This window comes from Barbatula barbatula (assembly GCF_947034865.1).
Source record: "Barbatula barbatula genome assembly, chromosome: 9".
In the NCBI taxonomy this organism is placed as follows: Eukaryota; Metazoa; Chordata; class Actinopteri; order Cypriniformes; family Nemacheilidae; genus Barbatula; species Barbatula barbatula.
This window is the reverse complement of record NC_136772.1, coordinates 4,012,811-4,038,683: the sequence shown is the minus strand read 5'-3', so window position 1 is coordinate 4,038,683 and position 25,873 is coordinate 4,012,811. Positions and strand designations below refer to the sequence as shown.

The 25,873-nt window shown below is 36.3% G+C and overlaps 1 protein-coding gene across 10 annotated transcripts in view; it reads left to right on the top strand.

Moving 5' to 3' along the window:
* Window positions 1-1,596: 1,596 nt before the first annotated feature.
* gulp1a (GULP PTB domain containing engulfment adaptor 1a) overlaps window positions 1,597-25,873 on the top strand; it is a 42,976-nt gene continuing 18,699 nt past the window's right edge. The window contains exons 1-2 of one of the 10 annotated variants that reach the window (XM_079464625.1): window positions 1,597-1,710; window positions 11,619-11,762. The gene's annotated coding sequence lies outside the window, so the exon portion shown is untranslated. Of the gene's footprint in view, window positions 1,711-11,618; window positions 11,763-21,879; window positions 22,020-22,674; window positions 22,906-22,935; window positions 23,127-25,873 lie in introns of those variants that run through there. The other 9 variants (XM_079464620.1, XM_079464619.1, XM_079464623.1 and 6 more) reach the window with 9 other exon arrangements.

Genomic DNA, 25,873 nt, shown 5'->3' with positions numbered 1-25,873 from the left:
TCTTCTCTCCGAGATTTACCTCTGAATATTGTAATCAGTGTGATTAAAGATGGGTGTTGCTCTTGGTTTTTTACAATGATTGTAACCAATCTACAGCCCCAGAATGTTATGTGCAATCTTGGCCTCCCAAAGCTAATGTTCGAAACCTCATTCACCGGAGCACTTGACTGATACTATGCTAAAAAATCTGCTTGATTTCTTAGTGAGAGATTCTTTTGTGATACCAAGGCTGCAATTCTTATTCTCCATGGACGATCTTCAACCTGAGCATGTCCCACTTCATTTTTTCACCGAGAGAGGATGGAAGGCCTTATTATAGTGTTGATTTTCTATAATAAATATGTATCTTTGATGTAGCATCACTTTAATGTCCAATTTTTGCATGCTAGATTACCAGATACATTTGAAAAGATATCGAAAAGACTTGCATCAAATCTATGTGGTTGTGTTTACTGCAAAAAAAGACTATAGTACTATTCACTATATACATTTCCAACGACAGTTGATATGCTCTCCGCAGTATGGTATTATTCCATTAAAAAGGATTTACCGTAGTAAACTTCAAAGTACACTAGCGCGTTTTTCACGTGGGATCGTGACACGTGGTGTGTTTGTAAACAGGACAGGCAGCAGTTGCAACAACCCCCTTCTGGCCCTTTAAACACCCTGACTTTTTTTCTTTTTTTATTATCAACAAAATAAATATTCACAAACATTTGTGTATACATTGAAATACAACATATATATAACAAATACTTGCACGTTATGGGGCTATTGCTAATTTACATGAAGATATTAATGCATTTACAAATGTTCAATGTTTTAATTGCTTTTTGCTTCATAGGAAATCTGAGTGAATCAATATAAAGCTCAAATCCACCTTCAGTTTTTTAATTTTTTTTATTTATTAACAACAAAAAATATTCTTTACAAACATTCGTGTATACAATGAAATACAACATATATATAATAAAGATTTGCACGTTATGGGGCTATTGCTAATTTACATGAAGAAATTAATGCATTTACAAATGTTCAATGTTTTAATTGCTTTTTGCTTCATAGAAAATCTGAGTGAATCAATATAATGCTCAAATCCACCTTCAGTTTTTTCTTTTTTTATTTATTAACAACAAAAAATATTCTTTACAAACATTCGTGTATACAATGAAATACAACATATATATAATAAAGATTTGCACGTTATGGGGCTATTGCTAATTTACATGAAGATATTAATGCATTTACAAATGTTCAATGTTTTAATTGCTTTTTGCTTCATAGGAAATCTGAGTGAATCATTATAAAGCTCAAATCCACCTTAAGAGTTTTTTATTTTTTATTCTTTACAAACATTCGTGTATACAATGAAATAATATATATATATATATATATATATATATATATATATATATATATATATATATATATATATATATATATATATATATATATATATATAAATAAATAAAGATTTGCACATTAGGGGGCTATTGTTAATTTACATGACAATATTAAAGCGTTTACACATTTTCAATGTTTCCGGTCGCGCGACTCCCGCGGCGGCATTAGAGTGGGCTGACGTCACGAAACTTTTCCAGCGTTCTGTGCGCGCGCGCGCGTCTCCGTGTGTGTGGATGATGAGAGTGCGAGTGTGGAAGACAGCGAGTGAGTCCACTGCTCAGGACGGGTAAAGGATTCTTGTTGTCGGTGAGTTAATCGGGCTCTTTTGCTTCAGAAAAGAAAGCGTTTGAAGTCGAGGCTGAACGATAAAAAAGGACCGTTTTGCGCATCGCTTTTTTATAGAAACTTTAAGTCCTGAGAAGTGTGTGATAAACGCGTAAAGTTTCTGTTGAAATGATGTCGTTTGGATTCCTCAAGTAGTTTCAGCCATGATGAAAACGACATCGGCTTGTTTACATTATCAGCTGTGAGGAATGTTACGGACGAGATTTGTGACGATGGGATGCGGTGAGCAGGTTCTTTTTGCAACAACTGTTGTCTGTCCGTCAGTCTTTGCTACTTTGAGATTTTGTAGGAAAGATAATCACATGCATTTGTGGCTTTGGTGGAGATGCGTGTCTTAAGCTGTACTTAAATATGAAAAGTGAAGAACCTGAAAACTGTTTTGTGTTGTGGCGTTTGATTGATACTACATCGTGGTTGCCAAGTATTGATGCAGTGGATGCAAACGGGGCTGTGATTAATGCTTAACGTTTGTTTACAGCATCTCCGTCATTTTAAGATGTTTTACGGATGCAGTAATGCTATTATGTCGTACAGGATTTGATGACAGCCTATGGTTATTTCAGTTTCAGTAGTTGAAAGCCTTTTTGGACATGTGGGAAGGACGTAGTGGCAAAGTCTGTCTATGCATACCTCTAGAGGCCATTTCCAGGCTGTAATCTGCATGACAATACCTTATGAGCCGGTCAGATTTACAGTTCCGCTCCGAGAAAAGCAAATATATCACAAAATCTCAGAAAGGGCATCAGTGTGCTCGCAGACATGTCTGACAGTCTGCCAGTATTCAGAATTTAATAAATTCTTCCTGCTGCGCATCCTCCGTGTATGTATAAGGTGTAAAGGAAATACATAATGTGTATACATACTGTATATTATAGATAATGAATCCATTGTCTTATGGAAAGAAACATACAGGTTGCATACAGGTGCGAAAGAATTAGATTGGATGATCTTTGTTTTAACAGAAATATTAGGGTTCATTCTATTATGAAAAAATGTCTCTTTGTATGAACATCATCCCTTTCTATGAATGTTTGTACATATGCACAATGGAAAAACGTTACTGCTGTATTCAGAGATGTTGCATCTGGTGCTTTGTTTAGCTAGTATGTGTAAGGTTTCCTTTCAGCCTGCAGATTAATGTAAGGTTTTATGTTTTGCTGTTTTTGACACATTGGCTGATTAAATGAGACTACAAAGGCGCTTTCAATAATGCCTGATGTATTTCGTTATTCAACAGAGGCAATATTTAATTTTCATCAAAGAAATGTAAAGGGTATTTTGTGTTCTGGAATACAGTCCATAAAGTGCACTCTGTAGTTTGTAGTAAGACAAAGTTTAAACGTGTAAGCTGTTGGTTTTCTGTGATTTGCAAGATTTATAGTTCATAGTTGCAAAGAAGTGAAGGTTATCCTTGATGCTGAAAACAAACACACAGACACACGAACACCGTGTCTGCGCGACCCACAGAAAAAAGAAACGCAATAGAGCCATTTATTATTTTACATTTTGTCCACACTTGATACGGCGCGACGCGACAAACCCATTAAGAACAAGCAGGTTGTCATGCCGTGCCTGTCGCTTCCGGTGCACACTGTGTAGGATACTGGAGCTAAATCGGTGAGAAGCACACATAGTGCTATAGTGTTCATATTAATACCATACCCTACCTTAAAACCCCACCATCACAGAAACCTGTTGATAACTATTCATTTTTTTAATACAGAGGACCACTTCAGATGTGTTCACCAGTAAGTTGTTTACATGTTTCACTATATTAACCTCACAGTTTTCCTGTTTCTCAACTGGTAGAGCATGAAACCAGCAACATCAATGTCTTAAGTTCAGTTCTCAAGGAATGTACATACAGTCTAAAGCTTAATACTCTAGCTGTCAGTTTTGAAAAATGTGTCCTGTGCATTTATAGCAGTAGTGTACTGGAATAATGAGTGATCAACTTTTTGTCAGACCCTTCTTTATTCGTGGCTTAATAGTATTCTTCATTTCTTTATTTAAACTCACGTCATAGAGCGGGTTGAAAGGCATAATCAGGTCCATTTTCATTTCTGTCATCACTTAATGTCCAAAATGATGATTTGAACGTCTTCATCTGTCAGAAAATTGCAAATGAGGTCTTGGGCTACATGGAGCAGAATGAGGTAAATATCCAGTGACCTCATTGCTGGTACAGACAGTGAATTGTTTGAATATAATGGCTCTGTCATGAGCAGCATGAATACTTGACATCGTTCTTAAATTATTGGATCGGCAGTTCAATGTCCAAAACTGTGGAAAGAATAGGTTAGAAATGCACTCAACACGAAGCATGTATTGATAAAATCAAAGAGGGCTGCATATTATATAGAAGTTATTAAAATTGTCTGAAAATCACAATATGCATATTATGTTGGTTTTCAATATCTGAACAATACTATCTTATCGCAAACACTTAAAGGCGGGGTGTCCGATTTCTCTTAGCCGTTGTTGATGTTCAAATCACAAAAAACAAACACATTCATCAGCGCTCGGCTCGATTGATATCCGTCCTGTGCATTGTGCACCTTACTGCTGATTGGCTACAAGGTTGTGTTGGTACTCGCCCCGACTTTGTCTAAACAAGCGTGATTCGGAAATTGGACATTTTACGATGTTGCTAATTTTGGCTAGTTTTTAATCTAATCAAATTTTAGTATGATTTGCTTTTGCACTGGTGACTTTAGGAACGGGGTTAGGGGTGGGGCTTCAGTATTGGTTTTATTCAAATAATCGTTATTTTCCGTACGAAAAAGCTACCTTGTGAGTTAGTTATGAATTCCTGTGAGACCAGGTTTATGACCATGATTTTAATACTTATTTTAAAAATCTAAGAGTATTGTTTAAGTTTGAGGTTCAAGCAGATAGCAGAGAAACTGGCACATGAATGTCAGTGTTAGTGAATGCACAAATTGGGCAATTCCAGCGTTATGGATGTGACATGTTGCGTTATGTACGGTATGTGACATAAAAACACTGTATGTATTTGTTACTAATATAGTGAACCATTTGTTTATATTTAATTTAACCCGTGTGGATAGAGTATATAAACATGCGTTATGGATATGTGACAAAGAAAAGGACAGTGGATTTTTGGGAGAATGCAAACTTTGTAGGATTTCAGTGAATTAAAATGCACGAATCTGAAGCAAATGGAGACGGGATGCCTGTTCTTAGAACATAAAAGAGGTATTTTATTTAAATTTCCATGTAAATATAAAAATAAATCATGGACTAGAAATAAAACAAATGCTTTAAAAACTTGAGGAAAGACATCACTTGGGTATTTGAGCCACCAAATGTTGATACCTGTGCTGTTAGTTGTCTTGGTAAAGTTATCATTTTCATGGAATTGCACACTTTTTCTCAAATAATGTTTTCAAATATAATTTAATACAGTTCAAATTTATTATAAACATTATTTCGTTGTATATTGCATTATACAGCAAGTTTTCGCATACCACATTCGTCAGTGTCCTGCACCCCTAGGTAAGACTTTTTTGTCATTACAAACAAAAATTTTAAGAATTTGTGTGTTCTAGCTCTCATTTTAAATATGGTGCTTTTAAACTAGTTGATGTTAATGACATGTAGTCACGATACACGCGAGAACCAAGTACATTTTACAGTATGTCCGGCACCTCCGAAGGTGTTTTATTTGATATTTCATATTATACTGACCACATGCTTCTTTTGTGACCGCCGTAGTCCCCATTTGTTATATTATCCTGAGCCCATCCATACCATATATTGTAAGAAGATTCAGCAAAAGACACAGGGCTTTGGGAAGACACTAGGCTGAATAATTTATGACAAAATTTTCATTTTGCTTGAACTTTCCCTTTAGGATTTTGCCACTGGAAGCCATAAAACCACCTATTTTATAATGCCACAGTCCAGGGTGAATGTTGTTTTTTTATTTACACTCCCTCTTACTTATCTTTTGGACTTTTACTGCATTTCTCATACTCAAACATTTGTTCTACTGTAAATAAGTCATATCTTAATTGGGTTGTTACCTTTGTTGACCTCAGAGGAAATGCTCCCTTGAGGATATATTTATACTTGGCCAAGAATTATGGTCACTGAAGTGTTCTAATGTATTCCTATTGTTGTGGCCCTCACCAAATGACTATAGAGATTTAAAGTTTCTACTCTGCAGCATTTGGTTGTACTTCTGACTCTTAAGCACAACTTTGGGAGGCCATAAGACATTGCTCGGATATAGGATATAAATCTTATTACATTGGTGGCTTCTAGGTACAGCCTATATTTGGCTGACTACCTTGGGCTGTTTATTCTGTGATACATCATTGTTCCTTGAAATACTGTGATTTTGAATTAGTTTTGTACTTTTTTCTTTTAGATTTACAAAAGATAAAACCATACATTTCTCATCTGTACTGTTCCTTGTTACACAGGTGTGGTTTGGAGTGAATCAAGCATGCCTTATTCTGTTTGTTTGTAAATCTTTCATCCATTGATTTTCCACTTGAATTGGCAAGCATTATTTTTGTTGACATTTCCAAAAGCGCAGCTAAGCATTCGCCAGCAGTCTGACATTGACCTTATAACTGTGAATGAAAACACTAAAGCACAGCTCTTCATTATGATGCATCTATTCCCCCTTTTATACAATTAACAGTAGACCAGTCTTTATTGTTTACAATTTAACCATAACTGGAAGAATGTTTTTAAATTAGTTTATAAAAAAGTGAATAAAAACAATTTTCAATAGCAGATCATGGGTTCGCCATTTCACGGCTGTCTATTTAGTAGTTTAATAAACAGCAATAAAATATTCAAGATTCAGGATTGTTATTGGCATATGTACCTAGGCACAATTAAATTTTTTTACCCCACAACAACATAGGGTAAAAGGGCAAGGGACATTATTAAAGTTAAATAAACATTTAAAATATCAATGAAAGTAAAATTGCGATAAGAAGTCAAAATTAAAATGCAAAAATGTGTGCAATAACAAGAAGTAGCTACAAGAAGGAACATCACAAATGTTCAGTTTCAATAGTGGCACTGTATACATTTAAAGCATTGCACAGATATTTCCCCCCTGACTTACAGTCCATTTATTGGTAAACACATCATGTGTTTCTTTCGTAATCAAACTCACGACCTTTGTTTTGTTAAAGTAGGGCTCTATTGTGTGAGTAAAGTTAAGGTTCCTCTGAATAGTGCATCAGAATTTCAATGAAGCACAATTAATGTAAACTTATTTTTACTGTGTAGCCTAGTCTATAAAGTATGTATAGTTTTAGAATTGGGTTTCCCATTTGCATCGTTCAACATTTCCACTGCACCTTTGGTCTTTATACTGTATCTAATTACCTTGATTTAAAGTTATTTATGTGGGGCCCTAATCAGTATGTGCCAAGCTGTCTCCTAGCTAGACCCATAAAAATCATTTTGATTCAACCCAATGAGATTTATTTTCTTCATTACAGGGCTTGTCGCCATCGGGACTCGATTTGCACCGATTTTATGCAGCTGTTGATGGCTAGTCCTGAGATGTCAACACGAGACAATTTACCTTCACTATTCTAATGTGCTGAAGAGTTGATGATGCACCTTCAGAAGCATTTCTTTTGTCCTGCAGGTGTAGCCTGATCTATCCGATATTTAATGTCTAATGTTATTCAGACTGTTTTAAGGAGTAGGCCAGTTTTAAAGGGTTTTTACTGGGCAAGGGCTCTAAAGGCAATTGTCTTTCAAACCATTAAAAGGATTTCTGAAATGTAACACATAACAGCCCTTTTTTTCTAAAAGATCATGCAATTTCATGTTATTATTGACCTCTGTTAAATGACTGATAATTCACAAACCCCTGTGATTTATCTGAGTGCTGCTTTAGTGGCACCTTTCTCAAAACAGTCAATCCATTATCATGCAGTAAAAGGCCAGGAGCCTCATTTATACAAAGCTTGTATGATAAGATCTGATCCTAAATTTCATGGGTTTAAATCTGTGTTAAAACCACTCTGGAATTTTAAAAGCAAGAACCAAGTAACAAAGTTTTCTGTGCTAACGCACCATGCAATTTGAGATATCCTTTCGAATGGAATATTTATGTATATCTGCACATTCTGGAAATTAAGATAATGTGAATATAAAATAAATGGTCCATGAATTAATGTACTATTGATTATGAAAAATTATCACTAATTAGGTTAATAACGTTTTCGGAGGACGGCACATTATGAAAGTTTGCTATGAATGAATAGCCACATGTGCTTTAATTTTACTCATTAATTAAGAATATTTGCGTTCATTCTGTAGGTAAAGTGTACAGTATGCATGTATTCATTTGCACATTATTTGAATCGAAATGCACTTAAAAACATTTATCTTGTGTACAGAGACATTTTATTAATCATTTGTAGGACATTTAGGAAATGATCGTTCCTTCACAGTTTCAATAATTTTACACGCAAGTTTATAAATGAGGGCCCTGGTTCTATAAAAGCACCATGGAGTTATTTGCTTAATAAATTGTGCTTGCAGTTCTATTTCCTTTTCTAATGGTTTACATTGGTGACATGAATTCGCACAGTCTTCTCATTTACATTTTTGAAAATGTCTTTTTAAATTGATCTTTTTGCCCGAGCAAGCATGCAGAGTTGATTAAGGTGAGGTTGATGAGTACAGAAATGAAATGTAAAACTATCTACAGAAGAGGTAAGGAATGTTTGCCTGAACATTAGCAGTGCAGACCCAGTTGGGGTGTTTCACTATTTTAAAAATAGCGTGTTCTGATAATATCACCATAGGTGATGATCTCCAACAGGAGACTAGTCCTCAGTGACAGGTGAGGTTTACGTCAGTCAGCTTGTGTGAAAAGATGCTGTGCTTCAGCGAGCGCTTGAAGTCAGACTTATTTTCTTAAACCAGCTCTGTGGAGTGGCAAGTTGAAATGAAGTGTAGGGCTGTGACGGTGGTGAACTGCACGTCACTGTGACAAATATAAAGCTAATAAAAATGACAGTTGCTATAAGGATTGGTATTTGTAGCTTTTCAGTTGTGGATGGTTTTATTTAAAAGATTTTACATTCGCAGAAATGATTGGCATACTTTTCCGTTGGTGAGTTCGTGCGCGGGCCTGCACGGCAAAACCAGGTTATTCTGCGGGGTCTGCAATGGATCTTGTTGTGAAATGAACAGTTAGGCCTACATAAATCAAAACCGGCTATGACCCGCTTGCTTGGTGCCGGAGGGCGCGCAGGTTGCCGTGGTTGGGGAGAGACATTCATTTGCCATGAAGCACATCACATCTTCTGAATGAGCATTTAGTGCAGCTGTACACATCTTAATCTGGACAATGTCAACATGTTAGTCTCTCATCAACGAGTAGGAACTTTATAGCAAAGGAAAGCAAAGGTAGATTTAAACAGTTTGTTTTGAATTGTTAAGGACTGTAAGGGTTAATAACGACTGACTGAATTTGTCTGAGCTTTTTTGTTTTATATATAAGTTTTCATTATTTACTGATGTTTATTTAAATGTTACTGCTGTGTGTGCCGTTTCACTGATGCATTTGCACATTAAACATAGACGGATGTTTCATCCTCATTTATTTCAGATATCATATTTCAAAAAGTATTTAAATAGGGTCTATATTTCTCTTCCACTCGTCATGTGGTTGCTACATGCAAACTTAATAATATAAGTATAATTTATATCCCAACCACCACACCAACGCGGTGGTACAAAAAACTGCCACCGTCACAGTCTTAATGGAGTGTATAGAAACTATATAGAAGATAGAAAAGAAATTATATTTAATATATACTGTAGAACATTGCATTCATTATAAGAAATTGAAGTTTTTTCAATCCAGTGAATAGTAAGCGAGGCATTCATGCTTTTCAGAAGACACAAGAACACCATAGAAGTTTCAGAGTAGTCCAATGCTATTTGTGTACAATATTCCAATTCTCCTGAAGCCATGTGAAAGCTTTGTTTGTGAGGAAAAGACCATAATTTTGGTCATTATTCACTGAAATCCACCCTGCTTTTATGATGCATGGTGCATTTTCTCGGCTTGAATGCCTCAGTCTCCATGCATTGTATAATAATTGCATGACAACAAATCCAGTACAGTGTGTCAAAATGTCCTGTATTGTTTCCACAAAAGAAGACATTTATACTATTTTACTGAGCAGCATGGTGTGCATAAATAAGACCATTTCTTCATGCACGTTTCTCTAGAATCAGTGATTGTGTTGTTATCATTTTTCAACATGTGAAAAAATACATGTCTAATCTAACATAAATCTGCTGCTGTTGGCTCATGCATATCAGTTTGTTCACCTTTTTGTTCAAAATGACACAATGTTTTTTGGTGTGTTCATATTTTTACCCTTATTAAGCTAAAAAGTCAACCAAACTTGGCGGCTTGTGATGTACTTTGTGCGAATAGAAAAGCAACTTAAACGTCAGCAGTAATGTCTTTGTAGGTGTGTATCTTACTTAGGGCAAGAGAGTCTTAAATCTCTAGACACTCAAAGTTATTAGAATCATTCAACCCTGAACTTGAGCAGTTTTTACCTTCAGAGTCTTTCCCATGAGGCTCTATGTCATTCCTGCCACACGATTTTGTAGTTTAGTACTGTGGTGTTGTTTCTATATCCTATCATCCACCTAACCCCTACTTAGACTCACCTACTTAGACTTAACTGCCGTTATCATATACGGGTTATTTTGAGGGATGATCTTTAAAAGAAAAGCAACATTTTTGGTGGCAGTTTTTTAAGATGCATCATGTCAAAATCTAGTTTTGTTATCCTATTGTCTCTATAAGTTGGGCTTCTGCATCTGTTGTTCAGAACTATGCTATAATTAAATCCAAACACACACACAATACGCTATGAGTACTGGATAATCAGTATGTTTATGCTCTGTGCGAATACCCTCTGTTTCACATTGTTTTTGACCTTCTGGGAAATTAGACCTGAATCCCACTACATTTTAGCAGATCTATCATGTTTCACCTTCAGGGGGTTTTAGTCATTAAAGTGACTACAGTGTTTTTTATTATAAATTCTAATACACTGTGTAACTGTGGCAATATCAAAATAGCAACATTAGTTTAGCTAATAGGGGAATGAATGGTCTGTTTGTCCGGTCAGTGGCAGATGGGGGAATATTTGCAGAAAGGTCATTATTTTATCATTTAGTGATGCTAGTTGCACAAACACAAAAAAACATAAACAGAAAGAAATAAGAAAGACCTATCAACACTTGAGTGTTAAGGATCCTTCATACCAAGCACATTAACAATAACTCAAATTATTCATTTTTAAAACCATTCAAATTAAACACGTATGCTCACTTTCATTCAAATGCAAAACAAGCAGAAGATATTTTGAGTGTTGGTAACTGGAACAACGACGGTACCCATTGACTTCCTTTGGTTTTGTGTCCAAAGGGGTACAGCCATTGTTCATTTACCAACATTTTTCAAAATACCTTCTTTTGAAGCAAGAAAGTCATACAGATTTGAAATAACAAAAGGCCAAAAGAGTAAATGTTGACAGAATATAAACATTTTTGGGTGATGTATCCCTTTAAAACTGATATTGACTGATATTAAACTCATATGGAAGTATGAATAAATGTAATTTATCATCAAATTTAAGACCACACACGTTTTGTACTGAATTTTTCTGTATATAGTCCAACAACGGTCAACCTGATTCTACCGCTTTCTCAGAGCCAGCGTATAAAAATTCTGCATGGCCTTTTACAGACTTTGATACAGAGTGTATAGTATCAGAAAAAGAGATCAGTTAACACATATGGCATTCTTGTTTCTTTTATTGCAGTGTCAAGATAAAGAATCCCATCACCTCCCACTGATGCTTCTCCCTGCACTTTTGGCTTCCTCCAGTAACCTCAGCATGCTCTCTGCTCTTTTGTTCTGCGAGCCAGGACATTCAATGTACCTTAGTTGCCCTTTGTGAAGACAGGTACATTTACAAGTACTTTACAAATCAGCACACACTGCTGTGTGTTTGGATTTGTGTTCAAGTCATTTCAGTGGATGTATAAATACTGCATAGACACTTAAAGAAATAATTCAGCAAAAAATGAAATTGTCATTGTCTATCCTTACTTATTCTCAGCAGCTGTGAGATATCTTGGCAACCTCCATTTTTCTTTTGTGTACTTTTTAAGTTCTTTTCATTTTTGTACTTATTGCCAGGTAGGGTTGTCTCATTACTGGCTCTGATTGATGTGTATCATTCTGTTCATGTGACCTTGTATATCCCAACGCAACAGGGCATGGCTTCTCTCGGCTTAAATGACCAGATTTTTATATGTATGTGACAGCTCAATGATTTTACTATAGGTAACTGTGGTCTTTATGGACACTGTAGGAACAGCATGATAAAAAACACTGTATGTTCTGTATATGGTTATATTTATTACTTACAGTATACCGAACTTTGGCATTCAGAATAAAACAATATTCCTAAGTATGAGCTATTTACAGAAATATCCGTATGTGCTCATTTAAAATAACTTTAGAACAAAACCATGAATACATCTAATTCAATCAGGATTTAATGTTAGAGCTAATCTTTTCAGTGTATTTTTGTTCGCTTATATATAAATCTGCTTAAGTGCTCCTGGCGTATATGGCATACACAAGTGCCTAGAGTTTTGTCCCTTCAAAGAAGAAGGCAAACTCCTCTCTGCTCTTTTTGTACCAAATGGCATCCTTTATTTGTATGTCTAAGCACAGTCTCTGTATTTTTGATCTTGTCTCTTTTTTTTTCCCTTGTGATTTATTTATCGTCTTCAGATTGATGCAGTTAGAGACAGTTTGTGCCCTTGTAGAGCATGCTGAGAAATGCATCAGGATAAAAGGAGTCCATCTCCCATGTTGTTTGCAGGCTTGTCCTGCATCTCACCCATTCAGACCCTTTTAGTACATTTTCAGTGAGTCTCAGTATATAATTTAAAGCTGGTTATATGGAACACGGTGGTAGTTCTGTAATAACTCATAAGAAGTAAGTGGGCTCTCTCTCAATGATATTACTGCTATTTACTACTTTGTCAGAGTTGACGCATTTATCCAAAAGGGACTTTGCAGTATGAGATGGACAGCACCTCTGGGGTAGCCTGTAGCACAATGGTGATGGTTTATTGATCATCTTTCGGGGGCTTTTATCTGACTGCACGCCTAAATCATGAGCTCAGATCTTTACCTACCATGCCATACTATCTTAATGTTATCAGACCAGTTGTGCTTTTTGATATGTGGTTGGAATTGTTATCCAGAATTCAGTATAATGCATTATAATTAGATAAGATAACCAAAGCCGCGTCTGCTTGGTTCTCACCAAAGTATTGCTCAAAGCATAGAGACACAAAGACCTCCAATGGTAATTTTGCAAAACTTATTAATTATTTCTCACTAGTCACAGCCCCTATTGATTTAATTTCTGCTGTAATTAATCTGAATTGAAGCTATCAGATCAATGAATTTCCTCAAGGAAATTAGGCTTTTCTAACTATATTAAGACCAGCATATTGTCAGTAATCAAACTGAGATATTAATGTTTGTGCAATTCTTTGCCTCGGAAATTTGGCTTGATAAAATGACCCCCTGTCAATACAGATAAATCGGCTGTTGTAATGTATTACGCTACATATTTTTATTTTGAAGATATAGCGTAAATGTATAAACACCTACCATGCGTATAGCAATAAAGAAGTATGTTTTATATTCAGACAGCAGGTGCTTTAGTTTAATGGAATTTACAATAATAGGAGACAAAATATATTTATACAAGTGTAAGGCAGTGAGAAAAAAAGAGATCATCTTGAGAAATGAGATTATGGGATGGGATTTATTTATTTTGCATAAAGTTTTTTATGTGATGTGTCTTTGTTTTATGGTAATGGTTTTGTTTAGTGCTTTTGGAAGAGGGGTTTTCAGACTAACTCAAGCTATCAAGTGGAGGTTAAAAGCTTTAACCATAAATCAACAGACAATGTGAAGGATCTAGAGTCCTACCACATAGAACTGTGTGACAAATAGAGTGTGATGTAATCCCTCTTTAGTTTTTGTTGCCGTGTTTTAAACATGGAAAATATCTATTTGTGGAAGTGTAGCAACAGAGAGTCTGTTTTTCCTGTTTTGTCTAGCTCAAACCTCATCTAGTGCAAGCATATACATTTGTGTAAATGATTGACTTGTATGAATCTTAAACATCTCATGAGATTGAGGACACACTAACAAAAATGTTGGTACCCATTCACTTCTCTTGCACGAGCATAAAACCAAGGCATGTCAATGGGTACTGCCGTTTTTCGGTCAAAATATCTTCTTTTGTGTTCTGTAGAAGAAAGAAAGTCATACAGGTTTGAAATGACAAGAGGATGAGTGAAAGATGACGGAAATTTAATTTTGGGTGAACAATCCCTTTAAAAATATGCATAACGCCTATGCACAAATATGAACAATTTCCTGATGCCAAGATATTTAGTATGCACCGAAAATACAATTCTTGGCTGAAGCTGGATAAAAATTAAACACTTGGCCGAACACAGAACATGGCTTTTCACATTTCTTCTATTTATGTAGGAATTAGATTTTGATATGACACTGGGATGCAAGTTGTTTAGGACATGGAACTGTGTGCACGTGACCACTGTGTGATGTCAAAGGATATCGCGAGAGGCGTTTTGAGACCGCCCTGCTCCAGTCTGAAGTGCAAAAGTTACATTAACTCCGGCACGGCAAGTTCCATGCTGCGTCTTTCTCTGACACACACTGCCGACACGTTAGCTGCATTAGTAACGCCGCGTCTCTCTCTCTCTGAGCTGGTTGCTGTGGTCATGTTCTGTAAATTATATCTGGCCATTTCCCTTATTTTTCACTTACACATGCTTTTTTTTTTGCTATTTTCGGTTGCTGAGCATCTGGTGCATCCCTAATATCAAGGATTTGCCAGATGGTAAAGGTAAAACATTCTCTTTAGAACACAAAGTAAAGATTATTTCTGGTTTAATATTTTTTGCTTTATAATTCCCACAAACCTTCATTCTTTCAATCATTATACATAAGAATATCCTCATTCTATGTGGAAAGAATCCATTTTCATCCCTTTCTCTTCTTATCTAGTGGATTCAGCCGGCACAGACACTCTCGCTGAAATGCTAAAATTCAGGTGCGGTTTAATCGATAATGTGAATGCTTTGGGTGTGAGTTTTCAGCCAGAGGTCTCGGCGTCTGCTGGTCGGAGTTGAGGTCTGATTAATTCCATTCCGCTGCTCTTGAAATACTGCTCAACTTAACTTGACTCAGTTGACACGTGAAATCAATTATTCTAACTGGGTCAGGCAGTAATGAAGCCCCTGCCTCAGATTAAAACCCTCGTTCTTTCTCCTCGCTCTGGAGTTAAAAGCTGTGACTTTTAAAGAACAATAATACAGAAAGGCCTTTTGGAGTGTTCAGACTGATTTGTCTCTTTCTCAGACAGAGTCTTCCATGCTGTTTTTCCTGTAGTTATGACTGTCTGGAAGTGCTGACCTAGGTTAGTAACACACATTTGTAACTGGTTTGTTAGATAGGAAGGATGTGGATGGCTAAATTTAGCATCTTCTATACTTTTGTGTGTTGGGGTCTTTGTGGCTCGGTTGGAGAGTCTTTATCTGTCCGTGACAGAACATTTGCATTGAAGTTGTGGTTTACAGCTCGTAGTATTGGGTTAAATGGCTTTACCCATGTATTATCTAGAAAGTGCTTAGAAAAAGGACATTGTCATGTTTTTAAACAATAGTAGTTACTAACAAATAGTGCTTTCCCAATTCTTTGGCCTACCAAATTTCAAACTGCTTAACATATCTACTTTAAGAGAAACATGTGGCCGTTGTCATTCACTGAATCCATTAGGTCAGTTTTGAGCTTAAAAGGTCCAGTCTGTAATTTTTTGGAGGATCTATTGACAGAAATGCAATAAAATATACATAACTATGTCTTAAGAGATGTATAGAGACCTAACACAATGAAGCGTTATGTTTTTATTATCTCAGAATGAGCTATTACTATTAGCATTATATGGAATTCATCATGTTAGCCCTAAACGGACAAACTGCTCTACAGTGCAAGTTTCGTGAATACGTTATCTCCTTCGACAAAAAGTGAAAATGTGAAGACATCTTATTCCTGTGTCAGCCACCGTAATGCTTGGAAAGGAAGGGGCGAGCGGTGGAATGAGTTGTTGGTTGCAATTCGCAACCTATCTGCTGGAAGTCTCCACATTTCATACATCAGACCTTTTTTTGCCTTGTTCATTTAAAAGGTCTAAAAGAAAATCTGCATTTGGCCTTAATGACGGTTAGATTCTGTCCTCCCACAGGAAAAGATTTTCAAGTGCCTGACGTTCTTTATAACATTTTAGAAGTGCTGACATCTTCAGGTTAAATGAACAAGGATCTGAATGTTCTGCTTGTGTATTTGAGGAGCAGTCAGACTACTTTACGGAAAGCAAATGAAGACAAAACGCCTGTCATACGGTGTGGGTTTATTGCTGATGACAGCACAGGGATGAATTATTCTGGAGCACTTCTCAGGGCAGTACCTGTAGCACAGTGAGGGTCTGTGACTTTTACACTGACAAAGTCACCGCAGTCACCCCTGCCAGTGTTTTATGAGCCTCCTTGACTTGAGTCGTCAGCTTTGCCTCATTGTGATCAGTTTGGGTGTACACATGCCATTTAGTCACCAGTTTTGGTCATATAAACTGTTTCAGGTTTTTTCAGAATACAAGAGATTCCAACCATTAAAGTTGTATATATTGTATGTACATATTATTGTCCCCACAGTATGCTTCTCTGTGTACTTGAAATCTATCTGGTTTAGACCTTATCCACTTTAAGTGCAATCAAAGCGGCCATTGGTTCAACCGAATCATTAAGTATTTGATTGACAGATACCAGATAATATTTTCAAAGAATTAAAAAATGATATTGGTTTAAAGCAGCATGAGAGCAAATGTTGACATAATTAAATGAAATAATTAGTTTTGTGTTAGCCTAAAGAAAGCCTAGTGGAAAACTACCATATTGTAGCTTAGTTTTCCACATAAAGAACTCAAAATGAACTAAACTAAACTCAAATTTGGGTTAGTTTTTAAATTAGTTGAATGCTTTAAGCGTTCTAAGCCTTCTACCCATGTGGTAATTTAAAGTGAATTAAGTTGTTAACAGATGTGAGAATTAGAGGTTTTGTGGACCGAATAATAAAAGCCTGGTGTGGTCCCATTTAAAACATTCCTCATGGTTCTGACGTTTATCCTGACATTTATTTCTACCTAATAGTGAATGTCTAAATAAAACACACAGGCACCACGTATATGTGTTTTACTTTAAGAATACTAAGCATATCATATTTGTAAGTAATATACAGTAAATGTAGACATACAGAATATACAAAAATAGGTCCATAAATTGATATATACAGAGGCAAAAACATTTTTAATTCATATTTTCTAGATCCTTTGGATGAGCTAGTTTGTAGTTGCCGATGTTTGTCGATGTTTGTAAACCACGTCTGCACTATTTTTCTATTCTTTTACATCCAGTGTCTCCAGTGTTGTGGCATATAGTTACAGTGCTTTCTTTGCATCACTGACAGGATTAAAAGTTCTTTGTTTTGATATTTGGCATTTATGTAGCATGATTTGTTCCAATTTCTGAACCAAAATGTGTTTTTCTCCACGTTTGTCTCATGGGATATACGACTCATTCATCATCTTATATATATGACAAACTCTGACCTACATCTGCCAGTCGTGGTAAATAGAAGCTCTGGTGCACCTTCAGATTTCCTATTTTGTCGCTAAAGATGTGCCACATTTACATCACCAGTCAATTTCTGCCTTGAATATGTACAGCTGTACATATCAAAATGACACATAATGTAAAATCAGGAAGAATAGCATTCGATCTATATGAAAATTGTTCTCATGTTTGCAACACATGTTCTCTCTCTCTCTCTCTCTCTTTGTGGTTCTACCACTAATTGGCAATTACGTGTTTTCAGTGTAGTGTTGATACATTCTGTATTACTCTCGTTAGTGTGAAACCAACACAACAAATTCTCATCTGTCTAGACAGAAATGTGTGTGAAGAGAGAGTGGGTTAGACATTGATAGGTGTTCTGATACTCTTAGTCCTCTTGATCATGATCTATTGGCTCTGTAGCCATGGGTATATTCTGCTTGACGGTATGAGCTGGCTGTAATTCAGTTTTCACAGATATAGAGCAGAAGCCTCTGATTCCCTCACAGATGGACTGCTGTATATGACCTTGCAGGGCCAGGTCAAGTAGGTTATGATGGAATATGAGAGTACATTTTGAAGCTACAGTAGCCACAGTACATTTTATAGTCTGTCCGTTGCTCATATTGTTGGATATAGGAAGAATTAGATTAGTGCATTGTGTAATATCACTTTTCATCTAGGATAATTGTACTTTAGCATTAATATTTATATTATTATTAAGAAATAACAGAATACCAGTATTGACAATAGTTTGGATATTAATAACCATAATACTTGATATCATGTTAATATTGATACACTCTTAAAAAAAGGTGCCTTAAAGTCTCTTCACAGTGACGACATAGAAGAACCATTCTTGATTCCACAAAGAACCATTTAGTCAAACGTTCTTTAAAGATTCATCTCTTTCTTACATTTTCATAATCTAAAGAACCTTCTTTCGCCACAAAGAACCTTTTGCGAAACACAAAGGTTATTGGGATGTGAAAGGTATTTTGTATCCATTTGGACTAAAAATAACCTTCTGAAGCACCTTCTTTGTGTAATATCATAAATATCATAAAAAGTGAGCACCACTCTCCGGTTGACACTCAAATGTATAGTATTTGAAAGAAAAGATAAACAAATACAAAATAAACAATTTTAAAGATTTTTTTCAATTATCTACTGAAATCTGATATTTTGATATTGCAAAAAATGCATTTTAAACCATGCATTTAAATATCTGATGCAGTCTTAACCTGGGTTTCTAAGCATACATAACTATACTTATTCATGTAAGATGTCAAGCAAGATGTCAAGCATTTAATGTTGTATATAAGGCCATTTTAAACATCTAAGCGTTTCATGATCGAAGTTGCGCCTGTGTCAGCTTTTCAAAGCGAACACACAATAGGCTTCTATGAAGCATGTGCTATTTCGGTTGAATGGATGGTGACTTCATTTCTAGCTAGCTTTGTGCTGAATGGTCAGCTCAATTTTCTCTGCAATCAGCTTCAACAATTCATAAGTGTATTTGAGATTGTATCCTATATATCTCTTCTTAAGATCCTCTGGTGGTTGGAAACACCTTAAAGTACCATCAGCTGAAGCTTTTGCTTAAAGATCAAAAGTGAAAATGCCAAAATGATGTGCTTTGTGTGTTTAGGTGAAGGACCTGGAAAAAGGAAAATATGACTCTACATTTATCTTTTGTGAAAGGTTTAATAACAAAACACAAGCACATAGTGAATTACCTGTTAAAATCATATTTAAAGTCATAGGGAACACATATAAAGAACAATAGCTTTTTATAGAATTTGCAATACACCACAATAAATGGATATTTATTCAGATTATGAGTTTAAATTTAAACAAATTAAGATATAAAACGGTAAGATCCACCTTGTTGAGCTTTTACTGTATTGGCTGTCATGTTGGAACTATGTATTGCCCTCCAGGTCCCCACAGCTGTCATGTGACTGAAAACTGTGAATACATGAGCTTTGGTCTGGTCACTCGCACCGGTGCGCCTAAATATATTTTCACAGACTCGCACAGTCCTTTTCAAAAACGGATGTGTTGTAAAAGCCTGGGGCATATTGCTTCGCCTCGGAAGTGACATTTTGTTGCGAAGAGGTTACTGATTTATATCTTACAAGACTTGATGGCATTCTCAAGGAATATTTTATTGAAGTGTCGGCGTTGTCCATCATTGGTATTCCTTAGTGGAAGTGAAAATAGACACAGAAATACCATATGAAAACAGAACTTTAAAGTCGGTGTGAAAATGTGTCCTATTGAATCACCTGAGATATTACAATTGTCATTATAGATCTTGTAGTTATTACCCTAAGCAATTTCCTATGTGCACTTAGTCTCTTAAGATTTTTAAACCCTTCAGAGCAGATTCGAGGTTGCCAGATTGAAAATGAGGGTTTACATTTTGTTCAATATAAGATTGGCAGTGAAGAAACTGTGGGTGATCTGGGGCTGAGTAAAAACACTCACATCATAGTGATATTAGTCTGTCGCTCTCTTGGATGCTATCTAGTGCGTTCCGTGAAATCATAATTCATGCTTTTTTGCAGCAAAGTGTTTCTACTTGACTGACTCGTGTGTGAAATAGCATTCAAACACTATTGAAACATATCCAGACACATAAGTAGACGTCGACCTTTCAAACTGAATCGTGGTGGAAGTCCTGGCCGGTTGCATAAACTGCTTAGACTAGTCTTAAAGGTTATTCATCAAATGTTTTTCTTCCAGACCTGTCTACCTTCTTTAAATCAGTTACATAAAAGGTAGATTGCGCTAATTGAAATATGAAAAGTAAGACTGATTAGTCCTAACTGTTTGCTAGTCAATGAGATTAGTTTTTAAGACGCTGTCTTAACTTAACTGCTAAATTTATGCAACTGGGACAAGTGAGCTACTTCAAAGCCCCATTAAACGTTGAGAACCATGTTTTCTTTGGTACTTAAACTTCTGCTACTTAAATTATGAAATGCCAACAGCTGACCTAACAAACGTGTCTGCTTCCTGACCTTCGTGTCATGCCATTTTTGGAAGGTGTGGTTCTTTTGCAATTATGGCTGATCGACACAATCATCTTTAATGTCGGAAAACACTTCAGCCTTCACTTCAAGAGGATGTCTATGAAGCCTTAAAACATGCCCTACGTATCACCTCAAATAGACAAAAACAGAAAACCTCTGTTTCTTGCTCTCCACCATTTTATCATTCGATTTCACGGAGTATAAGTCAACCGTTCTGAATTCAATATTTATGCATTCATTGCTTTGGATCTAACTGTAAAAACTAAATTTCAAAAAAAAGATGCAAAAAAAGCATTTTAAAGGATAGTACACATACATATGAAATCTTTACTCACACTCAAATTGTTTCAAACCGGTCTAAATTTCTTTGTTCTACTGAACACAAAGGAAGATATTTGGAAGAATGTCAGTAACCAAAAAGATCCCACCCCCCATTTACTCCCATAGTATTTATTTTCCCTACTAGGGCAGTGAATGGGGGATGAGATCTGTTTGGTTACTGACATTCTTCTAAATATCTTCCTTTGTGTTTATTAGAACAAAGGTTTGGAACAACCTGAGGGAGAGTAAATGATGACAGAAATTTCTTTTTAACTGTCAACATCTCTCTCTAATGTCAGCCAGGTGTATGTAATATTATGACAGCTCCAGGACCCCTTGAAGCATGTGGTCCGAACTGCAGAATAAGTACTTTTACCTCACGAAATGGAAAATGCCACAGTCTTAAAAGCATTGCTATCCCCTCCCCCCGCGTCTTCCCACGCAAGGTGGAGGGGGACGGTGATGGAAAGCAAAACAAATTTTAGTATAATAAAGTAAAAGAATCCTTAAAAATATTCTCAGACCAAGTGTTGCCAATACTAACATGGCTCCACCCCACTTTACTTCTGCCTGGAAATGAGCAGAAAGCAGAGCTCTACTTTTTCTCTTTGCTCAGTATCAGTAAATGAGCTGAGCATCTTTGTGTATTTTTGCCAGTGTCTTGGTCATCTGTGAATTGTGACATGTGGAATAAGGCTTAAGTGTCACATTTCAGTAAAGCATAATAACACGGCTAGCTGCAAAAATCCCACTGCCTTACACTCAAGCTTGCGCTGTGGCTGAAAGTATGAACCTGAATTTTTGTGTTTTGTCTTTTTTGTTTCTGTGGTGTGAAACGGGCTTGTGCTCTTGTGTTTTAGTCTGTTAATGTCTCTATTTGAAAGACGGTCATCGCTGACCAGATTTTAATGTGGTCATTTTTTCACAGTGCGGTGTGAATGAGGACAGGAAGCAAAGTGGGAGAGAGAGGGGGGTGGGGTCGGGAAAGGACCTCAAGCTGGGACTCGAACTCGAGTCGGCCGATGCACAACCGCGCCACAATCGTAACACTAACCACAAGACTATCGGGTTTGATGTCAATTTTATATTTTTTATTTTAATGCATCACTTATCTTATTTTCAATTAGACTTATTATTTTAGGCAAGATTTTGTTTTATAACAGTGCACCTAATGCAAGAAATGACTGCTATGTTCATATTGGCAAGTTCATAAAATGTATATATTTGCACTTGCAGTATTTATACATCATAATTGTTGTTGTGCTGCTTTTATTTAATAATAGTTATCATTTGACAAAGACATATTTGTATTACAGTTATGACAATAATCGTTATGATAATGTTTTATTATTATACATCGTAAAGAAATACATTGTAATAATCTTAAAAATGTAAGCCGATGTGGATGCACTACAGTAATGAGAATCGCTTGTTTGTACTAAAAATGTCAACAAAAAAAGCAAAACTCTCAAAAGTCAGAGAAGTATGTTTATATTTATTTTTATATTTCAAATAAAATTTTTATATTATTACTTTTAACATGACAAGAACATATCTGCCCACTGTCTTAATGAGACGTAAATGGACAAAACAACTATTTTAACCTCTAGTCATGCCCACACATTACTATCATTCTGTCTAGTTTTCTGTCTTTCTGTTTTCTTCCCTGTTTTGTGTCACTCTTTAGACACGTTGTTGAGCTTTCAAACCCACCACTCCTCTCACTTCAGAATTGCACATAACCCCATCTGGCCCACAGCTGAAAGCTATTAAAGCCCTGCAAGAACTTCCTCCCTAGAATCCCAGTTTTGTGTGAGAGCGCACAAGTCGCCCCAGCTTTGCTTTTCACATATCTTTCTGGGCTCATCATAAAGTGATTTTTGCCGGATCTCCCTTTCACCTAACTTTGGCAGAAGACACTGGTTGGTGTTCTGGAATCTACCCTCATTATTTGGTAAGAATGTTGACCTTTTTTATGTAGAGCGGTCTGACAGAAGGGGCAGGAGTGTTTAGAGCCGGGCTCCGAGCTCAGTGCACAATAACAACTCATCCATGTGAGGAATGCAGAGAGTTGCATGAAAAAACATCATTGTTTGCTGTTTGAGTTCAGTCTGCAGGATTCTAAAGAATACTAAGGATTCATTTCGTTCTGTTTCTTTGTGGACTTATGCTGGGGTAATGAAGCTTGTTGTTGTAAATGACTGAGTTAGCACAGATATGGGTCATATCTGTGGAATTCTCATCAGCTTTGACTTTAGTTTAGTTTTTTGTGGGTGCAGATGTTTAGTGGTTTGGATTTTTCTGTTCTTCCTCAACCGCTGCATTCTTTGCTTATATATGGTGCTTTTGAGCATTTAGACATACATTTTTGAACATTGTGAGGCAACAATTACGTTTTTTTAAAAGTTTTAAACAGCAAAATGTTTGATGTGTGTACTCTTAAGGAATATTGTTTATTATATTTATTTCTATAGTGAATATATAAAATATAATTTTCTATTATTGTTTGATAAACAAAATCTGTTTTGATTTGTGTTTGCAAACCGAAAATGATTGTTTTCATTTTAAAATGAGCTGTTACCTAGCATTTCTTTTAATGCACCACGGTGTCTACACTGGACGCGACAGACGCGCCGTGACACACAGCTTGTTTTAATGGGATTGCCGGATCCAGTGTGGACAAAATGTAAAGTTATAAAGAACATGTCGCTAGCAACGCCAAGGTCATGGGTTTGATCCCAGGGGATTGCACATACTCGGATACAATGTATGCTGTATTGCAATGTAAGCCGATTTGGAGAAAAGCGTCTGCCAAATGCGTAAATGTAAATATTTAGGTAAATATAAGGTTTTAATGCGTTCTATTGTCATCGCACCGTGCCACCTTCGTTGTATACACGGTGTAAAGATAATTTTACAAAACAATAATTTTTTTAATATTGCTGTAGATTAAGCTTTAAATTCATGTGAAATATATTCTCATATCTACTCAATTGCTCAATACTGTATTATTAAATCAATACTTTAGGCTATTCAAAGTGTTTTCAACTACATACAGTAAAACATGTTTTTCAGTTTCCCCTTGAGACTTTTTTTATATGAAGCCAGAAAGGGTCTTGACAACCTCAAACTTGCACAAAACCGAGGTGACCTCTGCCGATCCACTCGGCAGTTATGAATTGCTGTGCTCTAAGCTCCAATTTCAGGCAATTCCATCCCCAACCAAGAGCAAACTAAATTTTGTCACATTAATGCTAAATTTACAATAACTCGTATTTAATGCTAAACTTACATCACATGACAGCAGATCTGAGTTATATTACATTATGCTATAACTATTGTCCCTGCTTATAACATTCCTCTGTTGATTGATATCGATCACAAAGACAAAAGTAGACCTAAACAGTTTCAACAAGTGAAATTTCCAAAATTCGCAACTAATAAGCTCTCCCTATTTTTCAGAAAATATTACTCAGCCATTTTTATTTAAAGTTACTGAGTGCAGCTGTGACATGTCAGAGGGGACCTGACCCTCCCGACTGAGACTGGTTTCTTCCAAGGTTTCTTTCTTCATTTATTTATCATTGAAGTTTGGGTTCCTCGCCACAGGGCCGCGTTGCTTTGCACACCGGGAGACTGCTTTTATTAGATATTATTTATTAGAATGATCTTGCTTGTTCTCTAAACACCATGCACTTTGTTGTGTTTTACCTTTTCTGTGTTTTTCTTTTTTTCTCCTGTAAAGCTCTTTTGGAACAATGTACATTTGGAAATGCGCTATATACTTTAAATACAATTTAATTGAATAAAATTCTTAGACATACCTAAGCTAGTGTTCACATTCAGGAAACTCTAAATATTAGCAGCAGAACATAGCGGCTCAGCATAAAAGAAGGTCTCCGGCTCTTCCCTGGTGGGAAGACTGACCAACCAGGAAGTGATAAAGAAAGAACAAACACAGCTGCTGTCAGTCATGCAGGCGAACAGCGCAGCCAGGTGTTTGCCCAGGTGTGACCGGCCAACATAATATAGCTAAGCAGATAAACTAGCCATCATGCCCACAGGGTTTATTTGAGTTCTCAGTGGAAAGTTGTTTAAAACAAAATATGATGCACTCTGTGGCTCTTTCTTGTGAAGCTGTAGTGCACATGTGTGAGAGATCGTTGGCCGTAAATAAACGTCAGCTTTTTTCAGAATTTTTTTTTAAGTATGACAGAAGTCATGATTCATGAAATCTTTCCACGTCTCGGTCTCCGCAGTTTGGTGGCGGATGAAACGCGAGACACTTGTGACAGCTTCTGCTCTGTCAGAGATGACCGTCGTCCTTCTGCATTTGACTCAGCACAGCTTTTTGACAGCTCAATTACCCATGAATAAAAACAGAAGTGCCATGTCTTTGACTTTTCTTTTTAGCCCCTTTGCTCTTACAGTTCCTTGACTGTCAGTCTGAAATGCAAATGCATGTTTGCATTGCTTTTTAAGACACCAGTTTATTTTTTCGCAAAGGGGTTCACGAACCGCTGGCGGTTTGTGAGGGGATTACACAGGGTTTGTAAATCACAAAGAAATGTACGGATTTAATGATAACAGTAGTAATGTAAAATACCACTGTTAGAAAAGATAAAACAGATAAAAGTGTTAAAAAAAGTATTAGCCGTTACATTACATTTTGCCTAATTGTTGCCGGCATTCCTTTTAAAAAGGCTTTGGTTTAACCACCAGGTGGCAAGTGTCCTGGGATCATTGATTCAAGGTAGTAGAAGAAAACCTGACCCCTGTAGGCCTGGAGAGGTATTGCAATATCAGAATGGCGTCGATACCCGTGTGTATGAGTCGAAAGCAGTATACTTTGCAAGGCTGTGTTTTCATACGCGTACACATAAAGAATTTAAGCATGCCACAGGCATAAGGTGTTCAGCTGT